Raw genomic sequence first — 19317 nt, 5'->3', positions numbered from 1 at the left:
AACGACTGGGACAAGTTAATAAAACGTTAATAACTTGATTAAATGATAGTAGTTAGACCAAATATTTTTGCAGCACAAACTAGCACACATGTAACACAACATGGGTGGGACAAGTGTGGGGAGATTTTGACATACTTAGGGTCTAGTCATTGTTAATAACACGTTAATTACAAGTTAACAGAAAAAAAACCCCAAAACGTTAATTAAAAAACTGTAACGGCAGTAATGAAACGTTTCGCAGCACAAACGATTGGGACACGTTTGGGGAGATATGGACATATTTGGGGACAGGGGCTCCAGTTATGATTTATAACACAGTATTTACATGTTAGTAACAAAAACCATCAAACGTTAATAACTTAACTATAATACAAACCCTGTTTCCATGAGTTGGGAAATTGTGTTAGATGTAAATATAAACGGAATACAATGATTTGCAAATCATTTTCAACCCATATTCAATTGAATGCACTACAAAGACAAGATATTTTATGTTCAAACTCAAACTTTATTTTTTTTTTGCAAATAATAATTAACTTAGAATTTCATGGCTGCAACATGTGCCAAAGTAGTTGAGAAAGGGCATGTTCACCACTGTGTTACATCACCTTTTCTTTTAACAACACTCAATAAACGATTGGGAACTGAAGAAACCAATTGTTGAAGCTTTGAAAGTGGAATTCTTTCCCATTCTTGTTTTATGTAGAGCTTCAGTCGTTCAACAGTTCGGGGTCTCCGCTGTCGTATTTTACGCTTCATAATGCGCCACACATTTTCGATGGGAGACAGGTCTGGACTGCAGGCGGGCCAGGAAAGTACCGGCACTCTTTTTTTACGGAACCACGCTGTTGTAACACGTGCTGAATGTGGCTTGGCATTGTCTTGCTGAAATAAGCAGGGGCATCCATGAAAAAGACTTAGATGGCAGCATATGTTGTTCCAAAACCTGTATGTACCGTTCAGCATTAATGGTGCCTTCACAGATGTGTAAGTTACCCATGTCTTGGGCACTAATGCACCCCCATACCATAACAGATGCTGGCTTTTGAACATTGCGTCGATAACAGTCTGGATGGTTCGCTTCCCCTGTGGTCCTGATGACACGATGTCGAATATTTTCAAAAACAATTTGAAATGTGGACTCGTCAGACCACAGAACACTTTTCCACTTTGCATGAGTCCATCTTAGATGATCTCGGGCCCAGAGAAGCCGGCGGCGTTTCTGGATGTTGTTGATAAATGGCTTTCGCTTTGCATAGTAGAGCTTTAACTTGCACTTACAGATGTCGCGACAAACTGTATTTAGTGACAGTGGTTTTCTGAAGTGTTCCTGAGCCCATGTGGTGATATCCTTTAGAGATTGATGTCGGTTTTTGATACAGTGCCGTCTGAGGGATCGAAGGTCACGGTCATTCAATGTTGGTTTCTGGCCATGCCGCTTACGTTGAGTGATTTCTCCAGATTCTCTGAACCTTTTGATGATATTATGGACCGTAGATGTTGAAATACCTAAATTTCTTGCAATTGCACTTTGAGAAACGTTGTTCTTAAACTGTTTGACTATTTGCTCACGCAGTTGTGGACAAAGGGGTGTACGTCGCCCCATCCTTTTCTCGTGAAAGACTGAGCATTTTTTGGGAAGCTGTTTTTATACCCAATCATGGCACCCACCGGTTCCCAATTAGCCTGCACACCTGTGGGATGTTCCAAATAAGTGTTTGAAGAGCATTCCTCAACTTTATCAGTATTTATTGCCACCTTTCCCAACTTCTTTGTCACGTGTTGCTGGCATCAAATTCTAAAGTTAATGATTATTTGCAAAAAAAAAATGTTTATCAGTTTGAATATCAAATATGTTGTCTTTGTAGCATATTCAACTGAATATGGGTTGAAAATGATTTGCAAACCATTGTATTCCGTTTATATTTACATCTAACACAATTTACCAACTCATATGGAAACGGGGTTTGTCGTTAGACCAAACCGGCACAAACAAAGGACAGACTGGTTTGGGCAGATTTGGACAAGGGGGTGTGAATTTCCACAGTTCCTGGCATGAACTATCGTGTTTAAACCGGGGGTGTCAAACTCATTTTAGATCGGGGGCCACATGGAGAAAAATCTACTCCCAAGTGGGCCGGACCGGTAAAATCACGGCACGATAACTTAAAAATAAAGACAACCTCAGATTGTTTTCTTTGTTTAAAAATAGAACAAGTACATTCTGAAATTGTACAAAACATAATGTTGTTTTCTTGTTTTTTTTTACAATTATCTGTTGCGGTTAATAGTATATATACTTTATTTGTCATTTTTATTTTCTGAATTAATGATGTGATAATGTTCATCAGTCAACTCATTGGTGTTAATTTTCAATCTATCACGATAAAAAAAAATAAAAAAAAAAAAAATCAAATTGTATGTTTTTTTGTGTCCTCGACTTCGGACTAAAAGTCAGTTTTTTTCATAGTTTGGCCGGGGGTGCGACTTATACTCAGGAGCGACTTATGTGTGAAATTATTAACACATTACCATAAAATATCAAATAATATTATTTAGCTCATTCACGTAAGTGTCACAGTTTGTAGGTGACGAACCCCAAGATGCAGAGAAGGCGGCAGGCATTGTGCGGGGAAACATTATTTAATGTTCAAAAAATAAAGAATAAAGAAAAGACACCAACCAGGAACTAGGAATGGACAAACTGGCAACAGTGAACAGGGATCCAGCAAACAGGGACTAGGAACAAAAAGACAGTAAGCCACAAACAGTTACAAAATATAGCTTACCGCATACAGCTACACTGATGTCGACACGACAGGTTGGAACGACAATAATCCAGCAGTGACTGGAGGAGAAGGCAGGTTTAAATAGCAGCTGGCTGATTGACACCAGGTGTGGCCAGGTGCCAATCAGCCACAGCTGAGGGGACACAGCACTCAGGGAGACAAGTAGGAAATAACCAAAATAAGAGCGCCGACAGGAAATAAAGACAAACAGAGGGAAAACTCAAAACATAACTAAACTGTCAGTGACAAACCTGACAGTAAGAGACTAAACGTATAAGATTTCATGGAATTTAGCGATCAGGAGTGACAGATTCTTTGGTAAACGTATAGCATGTTCTATATGTTATAGTTATTTGAATGACTCTTACCATAATATGTTACATTAACATACCAGGCACGTTCTCAGTTGGTTATTTATGCCTCATATAACGTACACTTATTCAGCCTGTTGTTCACTATTCTTTATTTATTTTAAATTGCCTTTCAAATGTCTATTCTTGGTGTTGGGTTTTATCAAATACATTTCCCAAAAAAATGCGACTTATACTCCAGTGCGACTTATATATGTTTTTTTCCTTCTTTATTATGCATTTTCGGCCGGTGCGACTTATACTCCGAAAAATACGGTACTAGCATCATGTGGTTTATTTTGTACATATGTAGCATCATCTGCAAAGATACAAAGAATTGCTATTGCGACATCTAGTGGACACCATTACAACAGCTGTTTCTTTCATTCAAAAATTAGCAAACTCATCCCGTGGGCCGGATAAAACCTGTTCATGGGCCTGATCCGGCCCTCGGGCCGTACGTTTGACACCCCTGATTTAAACGTATAATTACATGCACATGCATTTTACAAGGGCAATAATATTGATAATACCATTATTTACAGTAAATATTATCGACGGACTCTCATACAGATGTCTGTTCGCGCCTGCAGAAAGATGAGAATAGCAGTGTTTCTTATTTCAGACGGTAGCTGGGGGTGTCGTGCCAGCAGGCAGTCCTCGGTTGCCCGGGAAACAGATGGTGGATGAAGGGCGCGCATACAAAAGAGCACAAACCTGTGGCAGCAGCTGGGGAGCGGCTCACTGACTAATTCATGCATGCGCAGCCCCTCACAGCCATATACGTCTCTTGTCTTTGTTTCAGTACTTGTGCACAATATTTGCTTTTCCTGGACTGTGCACGCAGCTGTTCTTGACACTCCCACTTGGGCTTGCAGCAGCTCTGCAGCACACACCGCGTAGAGGTGAGCATTTTTTTAATCTTTTTTTTTTTTTTTACTGCAGAGAACAACACGGTTTGTCGTTTTGTTAGCAGCATAGAGGTAGGATATCGTGTGAGGTCTGGTACAATTCTCTCGACGTTGTGGAACGTGTGCAATCTGGAGATGACTGCAGGTAAGAAAAGGAGACTCATGATGTATTGCTTGTAGTACCTGGATTAACGTGCATTTTCTTGCATATATTACATATAGGGTACTAATATTATTATACAGTGTCAGGCAGAATAGAATGTAATGTGCTGTTACCTAAAATAGATTAATTCAGAGTACTTTATTATTTAATCTCTGCAATGCACTACTTTATCTAATGTAATGTAATTTATTACAATTCAAGCATTTGCAAGTGCTTTTGTTAAAAAATGCACCAGAGTAAAATTGTTGAAGGTTGTGAATAACATGCAGGTGTTTTTTCAAAGGGCCATTGATGAATTAAAGAGGCTGGGAGGATCTGAAAGGGAGCCAACGCCTGCAGACAGGTCATGTGCACAATACAACGTAACATATTGGTTGTTATAGAGCAGGGGTCTCCAAAAGGATACCTGAATTTGAAAAGCTCACCAAAGGGTTAAATAATCTGCTTCAACTTTTAGTATTTTTTTGTAACTGTTCAATTCAGATTTCATGCTTCTATTTAATGACAAAAGATGTGGAGCTCTGCTTTGTATATACATAAATAAAACACAAATATCCCATTAGAAATAAAGTCGGAGGCCCTTGAGATTGATAAACAGGATAAATTGGGCCCAAAGTATAATTTTATTTTGAGCTCCCGCCATTACCAAACATGTTGTATTTATGTGAACATTTTCGTACTTTTTTAAATCAAACTTGAATTTAATTTGATCCATGTTTTGTACTAACACGAATTGGTGTGTGTTCTTGTATTTCTACCCTTCTTGAGACATCAACAAGGAAAAGTACCTTCCATATGAGGACCGGTGAACAACTTAGGACATAAATGGGGCGGCATGGCGTAGTGGGTAGAGCAACCGTGCCACAAACCTGAGGGTTGCAGGTTCGCTCCCCGCCTCTTACCATCCAAAAATCGCTGCCGTTGTGTCCTTGGGCGGGACACTTCACCCTTTGCCCCCGGTGCCACTCACACCGGTGAATTGAATGATAGGTGGTGGTCGGAGGGGCCGTTGGCGCAAATTGCAGCCACGCTTCCGTCAGTCTTCCCCAGGGCAGCTGTGGCTATGAAAGTAGCTTACCACCACCAGGTGTGAATGATTGATGGGTTCTACATGTAAAGCGACTTTGGGTACTTAGAAAAGCGCTATATAAATCCCAGTTATTATTATTATTATTATTATAAATCATGGTCCCAATAAGGAAAACCATTGCATCTAATAGAGAATGTCTCATTTGCACCCCTGGTGGTGAGATCGTATCAAAATGAGGGTGGTCCCAAAAAGGAAATATTTTTCAAATGGACTGACTGTGTGTCGGGTTTAAAAGTGCTCCCCCTCTGGTCGACATATGAAATAACAAGTGTGTGTAAAAAATTTGAAGTGCTCCCCCTTGGCCAACAAATGTAATAACAAGTGTGTGTAAGGAATTGAAATGCGCCCCCTTTAGCCAAAATTAATTACAAAAAATAAATATATATGTACATAGACACATACTGTAATAACTTGAAATAAATAATGAAGATTAAAAACCAATTACAAACAAAAAAATTCAAAACATTTTTTTTTACAAAAAGCTTCCTTTTTTTATATTTGCATAGTTTGTATATATTATTAATGTTGTAAATACACTTTATATATCTAGAAAGGGTGGTCCTCAAGAGGTATGCATTTTTCAGAGGTCTCAAGAAGGTAACAAATACAAGAATGTGTGTGCGTGCCAGATAACAAATTTAAGATATTTAAAACATCTTCCTAAAACAGAATTGGCCGGGATTCGAACGGAGTGCAGTTAGTTAATCACCAGCCAAGCTCCAACACTGTGCACCCCCAGGGAGAGTGTAAATATTTGGGTAAACTTGCCACAATATTTCTATCAGTGACGGAGCAGGAAGGGGCTAGGAATATGTTTGTGGTAATATTTCATATATTCATTTATTAATATTTTATATTCACGCACTATGATTGATCGTGGTGCCCTAAAAATAAATATTACAAGTACATGTTTGCTTCAGTGGCTTATACTGTGGCTTACCCTGTCCAGTGTGTGCAATATTGTTTAGTCCATCTTTAGTACAGCTTTGTTTTGTATGTCTCTGTCCCGGTATGCTGACGGACACCAGGATCTCACTTTGGCCTCCATTGTACTCCTGTGTTGATGGCATCGCTTCAATGGCCTCCTCTGTGCTTCTTCATGGACGGTAAGGATCGCCATATGGATTTAAACCATAAGGACTTTTAATTGCCTTACATTGCTCACAATAGCCAGATAAATGGTATAAAAACTCAGCTGAACACATCACGCAAATTACTTGTGTAAGAATTAGAGATGTCCGATAATGGCTTTTTTGCCGATATTCCGATATTGTCCAACTCTTAATTACCGATTCCGATATCAACCGATACCGATATATACAGTCGTGGAATTAACACATTATTATGCTTAATTTTGTTGTGATGCCCCGCTGGATGCATTAAACAATGTAACAAGGTTTTCCAAAATAAATCAACTCAAGTTATGGAAAAAAATACCAACATGGCACTGCCATATTTATTATTGAAGTCACAAAGTGCATTATTTATTTTAACATGCCTCAAAACAGCAGCTTGGAATTTGGGACATGCTCTCCCTGAGAGAGCATGAGGAGGTTGAGGTGGGCGGGGTTGGGGGGGTGGCGTTGAGGTGTGGGGGGTTAGCGGGTAGCGGGGGTGTATATTGTAGTGTCCCGGAAGAGTTAGTGCTCCAAGGGTTTCTGGGTATTTGTTCTGTTGTGTTTATGTTGTGTTACGGTGCAGATATTCTCCAGAAATGTGTTTGTCATTCTTGTTTGGTGTGGGTTCACAGTGTGGCACATATTTGTAACAGTGTTAAAGTTGTTTATACGGCCACCCTCAGTGTGACCTGTATGGCTGTTGACCAAGTATGCCTTGCATTCACTTGTGTGTGTTAAAAGCCGTAGATATTATGTGATTGGGCCGGCACGCAAAGGCAGTGCCTTAAAGGTTTATTGGCGCTCTGTACTTCTCCCTACGTCCGTGTACACAGCGGCGTTTTAAAAAGTCATACATTTTCCTATTTGAAACCGATACCGATAATTTTGAAACCGATACCGATAATTTCCGATATTACATTTTAAAGCATTTATCGCCCGATAATATCGGCAGTCCGATATTATCGGACATCCCTAGTAAGAATAACTTTTGCCAAAACAAGCAAACACTTATTCATAACCTTAATGACCAATGAAATTGGAGAGATGCTCTGCACATTTTTAATTGTTAACAGAAGTCAATAGTAAACATGTTGGAACACAATAATGAAAAACAATACAACGTTCGCCCCAACACACAGGTGTACAGGACGGGTGTGTTGATTGATCGTCCAAATATTGCCGACTAATGCCTATTAATGCCGATCACAAACACAGATCCTCTCTGGTTGACAACGTATTTATTTTTAGTGGCTAGTAGCTAATTATGTGTCTCCATACACAGTGCGGAGAAGCTCCCTTGAGCTACCGTATTTTTCGGACTATAAGTCGCAGTTTTCTTCATAGTTTGGCCGTGCGACTTATACTCAGGAGCGACTTATGTGTGAAATTATTAACACATTACCGTAAAATATCAAATAATATTATTTAGCTCATTCACGTAAGAGACTAGACGTATAAGATTTCATGGGATTTAGCGATTAGGAGTGACAGATTGTTTGGTAAACATATAGCATGTTCTATATGTTATAGTTATTTGAATGACTCTTACCATAATATGTTACGTTAACATACCAGGCACGTTCTCAGTTGGTTATTTATGCCTCATATAACGTACACTTACTCAGCCTGTTTTTCACTATTCTTTATTTATTTTAAATTGCCTTTCAAATGTCTATTCTTGGTGTTGGGTTTTATCAAATACATTTCCCCAAAAAATGCGACTTATACTCCAGTGCGACTTATTTATGTTTTTTTCCTTCTTTATTATGCATTTTCGGCAGGTGCGACTTATACTCCGGTGCGACTTATACTCCGAAAAATACGGTAATGATAATCTCCATTACGGAAAATAAACTGCATTTCTGGGTCACTTAAGTTTTATTATCAAGTACACTGGAGGATGAGGCTAAACATGTTACACAGAGAGAGTAAGCCAGGAGCAGGCCTGCTAATTGCTAGGCTAACTGCTAAGCTAAATACTACTCAGTGTTCTAGTGGTTAGAGTGTCCGCCCTGAGATTGGTAGGTTGTGAGTTCAAACCCCGGCCGAGTCATACCAAAGACTATAAACATTGGACCCATTACCTCCCTGCTTGGCACTCAGCATCAAGGGTTGGAATTGGGGGTTAAATCACCAAAAATGATTCCCGGGCGCGGCACCGCTGCTGCTCACTGCTCTCCTCACCTCCCAGGGGGTAAACGAGGGGATGGGTCAAATGCAGAGAACAAATTTCGCCACACGTAGTGTGTGTGTGTGACAATCATTGGTAATTTAACTTTTAACTTAACTACATTGAAACAACGCCATGAAAAAAGTGCTTTGTAAACTTTAAGAAGTTACAGTAAAATGTAAGCAGTTGTTAACGTAAAATGAACAAATAGATTATCAAGAGCTAGGTAGAGGATAATATAACACAAAAAAGTAAAAATAAATATAGACATAGTTATAAAACCCACTATTTTGCATGTTCTATGTTTCCTATGCTGCACTGAGAATATTTTAGTATTAGTATTAGTATTTCATCTGTTTTAATGGCTAAGTTTGTACTATTTTAAATGTTGGTTTGTACAGTAGGTAGCACTTTAAGATGTATATAAATTAAAAGTGTGAAACTAATAAAATCCATCATTATTATTTCTGGCGGACATTATGTCTTACTCTGTTCAGCGGTCATTGAACGCACCGTTTTTTTCCTCTGAGTAAAGAACAATCACTCAGAGACAGTAAGAGAACACAGTTTGTAGGTTCAATGTGCACAATTAAATAGCTTAGTTGTTCAGACAGTAATGTGTTTATATAAGTTTAGATTGGGATATGTGTTGTTGTTTATTGGGGAAAGACGTTAATGTCCCTTGTTTTCATTTGAGCATTTAAGCTATTGAGCTGGCATTAGTCAGTCAGGGAGTTTATCAAAGTGCAGTCATCAATTTCAGTCTTTCAATCATTTTATTTTAAGACTGTGATACTAAACGTTGAAGTTTTACTGCAGTTGTAATAATTAGTGTTTATTGTGTACTAGCGACTTTGTTTTTACTTAAACAATTGTATGTAATACAAGAGAATAGGGAACTAGTTTGAATTGTGTTAAACTGTCAATAATACCCACCATAAATACATTGAAAAACCTTTACAGTTAATACTGTCACTGTGGCGCATGACAGCTGATGGCGTGACCCCAGGTTGCAGAGACAGAAATAATTGAATTCTTTATTTAGAGAGCAAAAACTTACAGAAACAAAAGGCTCGTGCAAGGCATGTAGCGGCAGCACATTGCCAAAAAGACAATAATCCAGGGATGACAAGAAGCAACGTATGAACTTGATGACTTGATTACCGTATTTTCCGGAGTATAAGTCGCTCCGGAGTATAAGTCGTACCAACCGAAAATGCATAATAAAGAAGGAAAAAACATATATAAGTCGCACTGGAGTATAAGTCACATTTTTTGGGGAAATTTATTTGATAAAACCCAACACCAAGATCTTATACGTCCAGTCCAGTGGTTCTTAACCTGGGTTCGATCGAACCCTAGGGGTTCGGTGAGTCAGCCTCAGGGGTTCGACGGAGCCTCCGCCGTGGAGGTCAAGACACACACACGACTTATCGTGTAAATACAAACTTCTCCCTATCGGCTTTATGGATACGGCAACAGCAGAAGTCAGACTGATTTGCATGTGTGTAATTTGTTGTGAGTTTATGCACTGTGTTGGTTTTGTTCTTTGAACAAGGTGATGTCGATGCACGGTTCATTTTGTGCACCAGTAAAAATAGATAACTTTGTCTTGAATTTGAAAAAAACCATTTTATTTTTCACTAAAGAAGGGTTCGGTGAATGGGTATATGAAACTGGTGGGGTTTGGTATCTCCAACAAGGTTAAGAACCACTGGTCTAGTCTCTTACGTGAATGAGCTAAATAATATTATTTGATATTTTACGGTAATGTGTTAATCATTTCACACATAAGTCGCTCCTGAGTATAAGTCGCACCCCCAGCCAAACTATGAAAAAAAACTGCGACTTATAGTCCGAAAAATACGGTAGAAATAGAAAACAAGTAAGCTGGCAGGTAAACAAACCGAAAATGAAGGTCCAACAAAACAAGTAGATCAACAGGAAATAGAGCCAAAATAAGAAAATGACACAAAACACAGGAAAATAAAAAAGTCCAAACTGTCTTAGAAGATCATGAGAAATACATGTGATCCGTATCGGGTTTGGTATCAGCTGATCTCACTCATAAATGACCGGTATCGAAATCGGTAGCATAAAACCCTGATCAGAACATCCCTAGTGTACAGTAATCTTTTGGCTTTTATTGTGAAACGTCTTACTTCTTTTGCAGGAAGTCTATTAAAAAAAACCACGTGCAGAGTTTAACCTTTGACCCTTTGCGATATGATCAGGTGACGTCATGCATTAGATAGTTTTATCCTATTTTTCCCAGAACATTGGAATATAAACTTGAATTACACAGGGGTGTAACGATACACAAAAATTCCGGTTCGGTACGTAACTCGGTACAGAGGTCACGGTTCGGTTCATTTTCGGTACAGTAAGAAAACAACAAAATATATATTTTGGTGTTATTTATTCACCAAATTTGCAAAATCTTCCACCAAAAATATTTTTCTTAGTGGAATATTTGATGTGAAGTAATCAGAACCTTGGATAGGTCAATAATTCATAATAACATTCATTTTGATTCAATATTATGTTTTGAGCAATGACAGTTTGAAAGAAAAAAAAAAAACAGCTTTGTTTTATTAGTCAACATTGCAACTTTTTCTAAATTACATTTAACCTTTAAGCTTTTTTTTATTTCACTTTTGTTATGTTTTTGTTTATTTTAATAGTATTTTTAGAATGTGCCGTGGGCCTTTAAAACATTAGCTGTCCTCCGGGGCACACTTTTGACACCCCTGCTATAGATAATAAAAAATGTAATCTGATAAATCTATGGATAAAAAGCAGAGCCTGGCGACACATGCGCGTTTATTATAACTCTCTCGCTCTCTCTTGCTCTGCCCCTCCCTCACCAATGCTGCTGCGCACACCTTCACAATTTGTTTTGTTTTTAACCCCTTCTTAACCCTGAACGTACATTGAAAACACACGCAACCCTAACTCAAAATGCCGGACATTTGAGGCATTTAAGAAACTCCGCCCTCACAGCTCCGCAAAAGAAGACATGTTCGGTGAAAAGAGGACATATGGTCAGTCTATCGTAGCCTCGGTGTGCATTGTTTACACAACGTGCGTTAGCTGCTTACTATTGTCACGACTGGGACTGTGGCGTGGTTTGTTCTCCCGAGGTGCAAAAGATTTGGACCATACGTGGCGTGAAGGGGAGTACATGATTTATTTAAACACTATAACTACAAAAAAAAAAGGATCAAACAAAAGGCGCGCACACGTGCGGAAGTACAAAAGTTGACTATAAACACAAAACTTGCACAAAGGCAGAAACTATGAACCATTAAACAAAACTTGCAAACTATGTCATGAATAAAGAAAACTTACTTGGACGAGAAACCGGCATGATGGTGTGTGGAGAGTGTGCAGAAGCATAAATGCGGGATGTCGCCAGAAAGACAAACTGAAAACAATGAACTTAAATACTACAGACATGATTAACTAAAACAGGTGCGTGACTCAAAACGTGAAACAGGTGCGTGACGTGAGAGGTGAAAACTAATGGGTTGCTATGGTGACAAACAAGAGTGCACAATGAGTCCAAACGTGGAACAGGTGAAACTAATGGGTAACCATAGAAACAAGACAAGGGAGTGAAAAGCCAGAAACTAAAGAGTCCAATAACTAAACTAAACAAAACATGACTAAAACAAAACAGGATTACACAGACATGACAACTATGTCCGTGTGGAAACTTGTTCGGTACACCTCCGAACCGAACCGGAACCCCCGTACCGAAACGGTTCAATACAAATACACGTACCGTTACACCCCTAGAATTACACAACCTCAGGTGTGTTGTACTTTAAAAGTCCCATTTGTATATGCAGATTTTATCAATGACATTGATGTTTGACTGTAGCCACTGTCGTGGATTTTCTTCTGCAGGAGCTGCCATATCTGCTGAGCTGGACCCTCAGAGGACGGATCAACCTTTCTTGTGTTTAACTGAAATGTGGATTTGAGAGACCTGGTGTCACACGACCGTATTATATCCTGTCTTTCAAGCATACACTGTATGTTTACACAGTCTTACTTACACTGGTTTGATCAGTGCACCACTTTTTGCCTTATGAAACAGGCACTTTCCTGCTATGTGCACTGACCTCCCCTTTGTTGCCATGGTTACTTGCTCTCTTTCACCCGGGGACTTCTAAATTCACCCGTCGTCATTAGTACTTAGTTATGTCATCAGAAGCAGACATCTCGCACTTTTAAAAGATGTCATTCATTTAGACTCATCTATCTTGATCATACTGTACTAGTGTGTTGTGCGCTTGCTCGTGGTGTAGTCGCTGTGTGAGGGGCATGGAGTGTATGCATGTATTCGGCGTGTTTATGTGCATGTGTATTCTGATACAACGTACGAGCTCCTTCAGTTGCCGAAAGCGCCAGACTCTGGAAAAAAAATATTGACAAATTATTATTTGACATTTGTTTTGGCCCAGCAACTATGAACGACTATTACTATTAACACTAAAGCAGGGCTATTCAACTGGTAGCCCGGGGGCCAAATCTGGACACTATACCTGCCCCCGAGTTCAGTTCAAATCTTGTTGCACAAACCCTTTTGGTAGTCAATTCCTAAAAAGTGCCCATGTTGTATAGAGGAACTTGGACCACTGTAAACACATTGGCAGATCCCTGCATTGACACTTTAAGAACTTGCGATTTACATAACTGAGGTGTTCCTCAAGGCATGACTTTAGGTCCTCTCCTTTTTGGCAGTTACATTTTTTCCCGGAACATAATTTATGTAAATAAGAGTCGCTGTAGCCTGTTCATTTCAGATGTAGTCAGTAGTCATTTGTTCAACTTCTTTAGTTACACTAGTGGTGTTCCTCAAGGTTCCATTTTAGGTCCTCTCTTTTTCATAATTTGCACTATTTGAGTTCAGTTCAAAAAACTTGTGAGAGATTCTTAAAAAGTGCTGTCATAGAGATGATCTTTGACTAGTTTTTTTTTTGCCAAAGTGCCTTAAAAACTCTGACAAAATAAATAGACCAAAATAAAATGTCTACTATAGTGGATGCTGGTTCTAAGGAACACACACAAGTGAAGGAAACAGTCCGACACCCAAGTCCTTAGCTTTCTGGAAATGCGGTCACCAAAACAAATTAAGTCGAATATCCCTGCCCTAAATATAATTAAGGATCATCGTGAAAGATGACACGCATGGCACACATATTTTCTGGTCATGCTTTACCAGCATCAACTGATTCATTAACAAAATCCAGCAAATGCTGATAATTGTACAAATAGATTTGTACACAGGTCTGGATTATACTAACATTAATTTCTGCTAACATTCTGATAATTACTAACCTCTCTGATCGCTTATGGCTGACTAACTCACTCACTGACTAACCCTCTGCTTTATGGCCGCAGTTGCACAAAACTGTACACTCTTCTCTGGTGGTCTTGCAACCCCTCTTCTAGAAAGCAACTATTCTTAAAGGGGAACATTATCACCAGACCTATGTAAGCGTCAATATAAACCTTGATGTTGCAGAAAAAAGACCATATATTTTTTTAACCGATTTCCGAACTCTAAATGGGTGAATTTTGGCGAATTAAACGCCTTTCTATTATTCGCTCTCGGAGCGATGACGTCACAATGTGACGTCACATCGGGAAGCAATCCGCCATTTTCTCACTTTCGTCGGTGTGTTGTCGGAGGGTGTAACAACACGAACAGGGACGGATTCAAGTTGCACCAGTGGCCCAAAGATGCGAAAGTGGCAAAAAATTGGACGAAATTTGTTCAAAATATGAGGCTGTGGGGAAAGCCGACGAAATGGTCAGTCGTTTGTTCCGCACACTTTACCGACGAAAGCTAAGCTACGACAGAGATGGCAAGAATGTGTGGATATCCTGCGACACTCAAAGCAGATGCATTTCCAACGATAAAGTCAAAGAAATCTGCCGCCAGACCCCCATTATATCTTCCGGAGTGTGTGAGCAATTCAGGGACAAAGGACCTCGGTAGCACGGCAAGAAATGGCGGCAGTTTGTTCCCGCAGACGAGCGAGCTAAACCCTCTGCATGTCTTGGCTCACACCGTCCCTTATGCCACCAAAGATGATCAAGAGAAGAATATCGACACTAGCTTCCCTGGCCTGCTGACATCAACTCCAAAACTGGACAGATCAGCTTTCAGGAAAAGAGAGCGGATGAGGGTATGTCTACAGAATATATTAATTGATGAAAACTTTATTCATTACTCGCGGTTTTACGTAAATTATTATACATAAACTGTGTTTACCAATAATTTAGCTTAAAAACATTTATTTTTTTCAATTATTCGAGTACATTCGGGTAGTCTTGTGTAATGCAGTATTTTGTGTCTATTTAGGTATGATTAACCTGAGTGCTGAAATCGTGGAAAAATATATGTTCTTAGCGCGCCTGAAATGGGCTGTCTGCACTCTCAAAGTGCATGTTGTTGCCAAATGTATTTCATATGCTGTAAACCTAGTTCATAGTTGTTAGTAATTATCTTATCAGACAGTGTTAAGCCGCTGAAATCCGAGTCTGAATCCGAGCTAATGTCGCTATACCTTGCTGTTTGTTTGTATTGGCATCACTGTGTGACGTCACAGCAAAATGGACGGGTGTATATAACGATGGTTAAAATCAGGCACTTTGAAGCTTTTTTTTAGGGATATTGCGTGATGGGTAAAATTTTGAAAAAAACTTCGAAAAATAAAATAAGCCACTGGGAACTGATTTTTAATGGTTTTAACCCTTCTAAAATTGTGATAATGTTCCCCTTTAAACACTAACATGAGTTATCAAGTAGGGTTTCAAGATCTGGGGAGGACAATCGAACGAGCCGGAAGTCGAAAAGTGACGTATCAAGCTGGCTTGACCACATAAATCCACACTGATCTTGGAAAAAAAAAGTTCTCATGCACTAGAGGCTAAATTTAGAGGAACAGATTTGTGTTGCTTTGTGTGCACAATGTGGTCAAGCTTTGCAGGTACTGAATAGTTGCCAAGGGCAACATTACTAACTATGGCTTTGATACTAACAGTCAAATACTAACATCTCTGCTATGCAAAACTCTTCATATATTGCAACCAAAGTGTTGATCATCTGACTCAAGCATGGCCTGTGTTAACTTTTCCAAAATCATACAGAGGACTAATCATTGGTGCAATGAACAAGCCACTAACATTCTTGGAAATATTCCAAATACTAACCAAAAAGTCTTCAATAACTAACACACTAATGAACTAACAAATAAACTAACATGACTAACTGGAATCCGTAGCATCCAGATTTAGACGGGTTGCATCACGTATTGAGTGTGCTAACAAGTTTGAATGAATGTGTGTGGGTGTGCACATATGGAGGACACTTCCATGCTGTGTGTCGCCCGGAAGGATATTTTGAGTGTTCTATTTAAGTGTTCTATGATGCACAATGTTGTCACGTGCAATAACACAATTATTTGTTCCAGCCCAGAATCATAAACGGCTGAAAATGTCAGACTAAAAGAGTCGTGGTCTTAAAACAACAAAAGAAGCAATTATATTCTGAAATAAAAACATCCGCAGACGTGTGTTCTTGGAGATCTGCATCACTTTAGCAATGGGTCATCAAAGAATAAAAATGCATTTTTGTCGATAGGCATCATAACAAAAACAATAGCACTGAAATAAATGCATATATGTTGATAGTCCAACTCTAATGACTATTATACAGTCATTGTGAGTCATTATTTATCAGTAGAAAAAACTACATTTAGATTAGATAATAAGGAGTCATATCTTGGAATATGGAATCCGTTATATGAATTTGTTTTAACTATTAAAATTCTTGAATAATGGCTACAGTGTGCTTGTCGAGTTTATAAGATGCAATGCAAGTGTAAGTCACTGTAACTGTTATTGTTTTTATCAATAATGGCTGTGATGGTGATAGAAATCATAAGCAATGATGATATTAATCATACATATTGTTTCCGTTATTGTAATTTTTTGTTTTTGTTTTTCAATCACAATTGTTGATGTTATTATTGTAACATTGTAATTGTTAAATCGTTTTTAATCATATTTATTTTTATATTGTTTTTATATTGTTTTTATATTTATTCATTTTTTGTTTTTATTCAGTCATTGGTGGAGCTAAGGATAATATTTGAATATTGTTTTTAATACTGTTGTGCAGCACTTTGGAAACACTTTTGTTGTTTAAATGTGCTATATAAATAAAGTGGATTGGATTGGATTGGATTTGTTCGTTAAGTATTGTACTTGTATATTCATCTTAATTGCTTTGCACATTTCTATCTAATGTAGAGTTGGGATTGGAGTTGGCTGTTATTAGATTAACATTTTTTGTGATTTTTTGTAAAAAAAAAAAAAAAAATGGGGAAAAAAAAGGTTCTGCATGAACTCTTTGTCACATATTCATACCACAGATGAACACAGACATCATTACAGTATATATATCTACTGCAAATCTGGATAGAAACATTAAAAAATAATATTTCATGCTCTTGCTCATGTCACAATGTATGCACTGGAGGTGTTTTGGTGGATTTTAACTGGATTTTCTCTGCATCATATTTGCATACATAGTATATTGGATTTCCTTTAAAGGGGGTCAAATTGTGATTTTAATCTATATTTAAAGCACTTCCTTGTGGTGTAGATACCACGTAATAGAGGCACTTTGGTCAAAATGTTGCATATGTTGTGCTGTACAAATCTATCTTCAAGCCACTTTTTGGCTACCCTTTTAGATCGGGGGCCACATGGAAAAAAATCTACTCCCAAGTGGGCCGGACTGGTAAAATCACGGCACGATAACTTAAAAATAAAGACAACTTCAGATTGTTTTTTTTTTGTTTAAAAATAGAACAAGCACATTCTGAAAATTTACAAATCATAATGTTTTTTTGTTTACTCCTACATGTTGCGGTTAATAGTATTCTATCTTTATTTGTCGTTATTTATACCTTCTGAATAAATGATGTGATAATGTTCATCAGTCAACTCATTGGTGTTCATTTTCAATCTATCAAGATAAAAAAAGAAATCAAAATCAAATTACAGGATGTTATTTATGTAGTTTGCTCATTTTCCTCGACTGGTGCGCTAACATGTTTTTTATTTTTTTTTATTTTTTACATATGTAGCATAATCTACAAAGATTCAAATAATTGCTACTGCGACATCTAGTGGACACATTTAGAACAGCTGTTTCTTTCATTCAAAAATGTTGGCTTATTTTTATACATAGCAAACTCATCCCGCGGGCCGGATAAAACCTGTTCGTGGGCCTGACCCCTGCTTTACATAGCCTGTCTATTTCTGTTAGTAGACATGCTGTTTGGTACATATTTAAGCTCAAAACTAGTATTTTAGCAAAATTATTTAAAAAACAAACACATTATCAAAGTTTTGTACACAGTTCTTTCACCAAACAATCATGTGTGTGATGATCCGCTGCCCGGATCATGTTTTGTTTAAATTTGGATTCCCTTGTTTTTGTTTCAGCACCCCTGTTTGTGTTCCTCGTTGCCATGGGCGCTGATTATGTTCACCTGCCTCTGGTTAGTGGTCAGGACACTCACCTGCTCCCGGTCACTAATCAGAGAGCTATTTATTCCTGCCTTTCGCCACACTCGGTCTGGTTGTTTTGTTTGCTTCATGCAACACGTTACGTTGATTTCTTGCTCTTTGTTCCTGTGCTAGTTTTTGCCTTAGCTTCCCGTGCAATCTGCACGCTTTTCTGTTTATTTGTATTCTTGCATCATTTATGAAAATAAATAATCTTTCTTACCTGCGCCCTGCTTCCGGAGGTCCATCTGCATCTTGGGGAAACAATCCTCGCATTACCATGCAACCCAACCGTAACAATGTGTTCTCTGATTTATGCTTATTATGTGTTTTTGTACTGAGAATAGAGTTGTGGTGTTCACTGGTGCTTTGTAATAAACACTTTCTTTCTTTGCATCATGACTTTCATGCTAATATAATCAACTTTGTTTTACTACACATACTGAAATGAGCAACATCGATCCAAAAACCAGACCTCCACCAGGTCATATTGCCCAATTAATCCTTAAAAAATAGTTGGTAGTAAAGAATCCTTAAAAAAATGATTTTTTAATCCAAACTTTTGACCTCTTGAGGATTGTAAGGCAGCTGGTTGAAATCCTAAATCTCCCCAAGTGGTCGAGCCAGAACAATGACGGTAAACGTCATTTACACTCAATCGCAAACACATAAATGTTTCCTCTTTCTAAAAAAACCCCCAAAAAACAAGACATAAGACCATAAGACATGTAAATAATTATTGAGAATGACCGATCTATAACTTAAAATGATCTTTTGTGGCAATTGATGCCAAATATTGCAACTTCCCATGGTTCTTGAATGCACCTTGGATGTGTAAAAAAGAAGTTAAGAGTAATTGCAGATTGCAAATAGTCAGTGAATGCATCACAAGAACGATTTTCACATTGTCAGTTGATTTATGTTGCTAACTAACAAAGTAATTAATTAATTACAAAACCGCTGAGTCCTGGCAGAGGAAACTATAATCACTAGGAGAGTGCATATTTTTCCAGGCCCTATTCCAAATAGTAAAATAACCCCCCTGAAAAAATCCAAAATTCCAGACAATGTTCTGGTGTTCTGAGAATAAGTGCTACCCATAAGAATTTGCTACCCAATACTACTTAGC

At 38.2% G+C, this 19317-nt stretch overlaps 1 long non-coding RNA gene across 1 annotated transcript; it reads left to right on the top strand.

The window, feature by feature from the left end:
* The first annotated feature begins 4513 nt into the window (after positions 1–4513).
* LOC133623174 (uncharacterized) lies at positions 4514–16851 on the top strand. The gene is made up of 2 exons (XR_009817857.1): positions 4514–6409; positions 12504–16851. It is a non-coding gene; the product is annotated as an uncharacterized lncRNA (long non-coding RNA).
* Positions 16852–19317: the final 2466 nt, after the last annotated feature.

This window comes from Nerophis lumbriciformis, linkage group LG12 (assembly GCF_033978685.3).
Source record: "Nerophis lumbriciformis linkage group LG12, RoL_Nlum_v2.1, whole genome shotgun sequence".
Classification (NCBI taxonomy): domain Eukaryota; kingdom Metazoa; phylum Chordata; class Actinopteri; order Syngnathiformes; family Syngnathidae; genus Nerophis; species Nerophis lumbriciformis.
Note: the sequence above shows the minus strand (reverse complement) of the source record. Positions and strands in the feature narration are given on the sequence as shown.